Genomic DNA, 1,502 nt, shown 5'->3' with positions numbered 1-1,502 from the left:
CTATTTTTCTCCAATTGCAGTTCAGTTTGGGTGTGTTTTGCTTCCCTGTCTTCTAATTCGGTAATTTGGTCCTCTGCTTTTCCTAGTCTCCTGTTGAAACTTTCAATGGTGTTTTTTATTGCAGCTATATCACTCTTCATTTCTTCTTGGTTCTTACATAATTTATTAATTTTTCATCTGTTTCTTTTGATTCTTACATAAGTTGTTGATTTTTTTCATCCGTTTCTTCTTGATTATTGCATAACTTGTTGATTTTTTCCTCCATCGTGTTTATGCATTCTAGGATCCTCAATCTGAATTCTTTTTCTGTCATGCTGAAGGCCTCTGTTTCACTTAGCTACTTATCTGATGAGTCCTCCTTTTCTTTCCTTTGGGGGTTTCTTTGTCTACCCATGTTTTATCTCACCGACATATCTAGATGTTGAGTCATTCAGGGGCTGTTCCTTGGGTGGCAGTGGCTCCTCGGGCTGTGGTTGCTAGCAGCTGCTCATCAGTTGGCAGCAGCTCCTCTGGTAGGTGCTGTTCACAGCTGTGATGGCTCCTCTGGCTGTTGGGGAGAGGCTTCTCATACACCTGATGTTCCTCAGACAGAGGGTGTGCTGATCACGAGGCTGCTGTTTCTTGAATGGGGGCAGTCTACACATGCAGCTGCTACTCCTTGAACTTGGGCGGACTGCTCACGTGGCTGCTGATCCTTGGATGGGGGCTGCATGCACACTGCTGTTGTTTCTCTGATGAGGTGGGCTGCTTGTGGGGCTACTGCTCCTAGGACTTGGACTGGTTGATTGCAAGTATGCTGCTCCTCGGACGGGGGTGGACTGCTTGCGAGGCTGCCGCTGTTTGGATGGGAGTGAGCTGCACATGTGGCTGCTCCTCCTCAGATGGGCACGTGCCACTCACCCAGCTGCTGCTCGTCGGACAGGTGCAGGCTGTTGTGGCTCTGCTCCTCGGACTGGTGTGTGCTGCGCAGTGCTGCCGCTCCTCAGACTTGGGTGGTCTGCTCGTGTGGCTGCTGTTCCTCGGACCGGGTGTGGGCTCTGCTGCTGCTCGAATGGGTCCGGGCCACTCGCAGAACTGCTGCTCCTCGGATTGGGCAGGCTGCTCGTGTGGCTGCTGCTGCTTGGACGAGGGCAAGATGCTTGTGCAGCTGCTGCTCCTCGGATGGGGGCAGACTGTGCAGGGCTGCCACTCCTCATACGTAGGAAGTCTGCTCATGCGGCTGCTGCTCCTTGGACAGGTTGAACTGCTCGCGTGGTTGCTCCTCCTCGGAAGGGGAAGCGGGCCGCTCACACAGCTACTGCTCCTTGGACAGGGGCAGGCCACATGAGGCTACTCCTCTTAGGCTCAAGGCCGGCTGCTCACAGGGCTGATGCTCCCTGGACAAGAGCGCACCGCTCACGTGTCTGCTGCTCTGTGGTTGAAAAAAATGTGAAAAGAAGTAGGAAATAAAGGAACAAACAAAAAAAAGGAGAAAAAAGCAAAAAGCAAAAAAAGAAAAGCAA

At 51.7% G+C, this 1,502-nt stretch overlaps 1 long non-coding RNA gene across 1 annotated transcript in view; it reads right to left on the bottom strand.

The window, feature by feature from the left end:
* The window catches only part of LOC107184312, a 20,071-nt gene that overhangs the window by 886 nt on the left and 17,683 nt on the right, over positions 1-1,502 (bottom strand). The window lies entirely within an intron of this gene.

The sequence above is a fragment of the Myotis davidii genome, unplaced genomic scaffold (assembly GCF_000327345.1).
Source record: "Myotis davidii unplaced genomic scaffold, ASM32734v1 scaffold1905, whole genome shotgun sequence".
NCBI lineage: Eukaryota > Metazoa > Chordata > Mammalia > Chiroptera > Vespertilionidae > Myotis > Myotis davidii.
The sequence above is the reverse complement of the archived record's forward strand: the minus strand, read 5'-3'. Positions and strand labels throughout refer to the sequence as shown.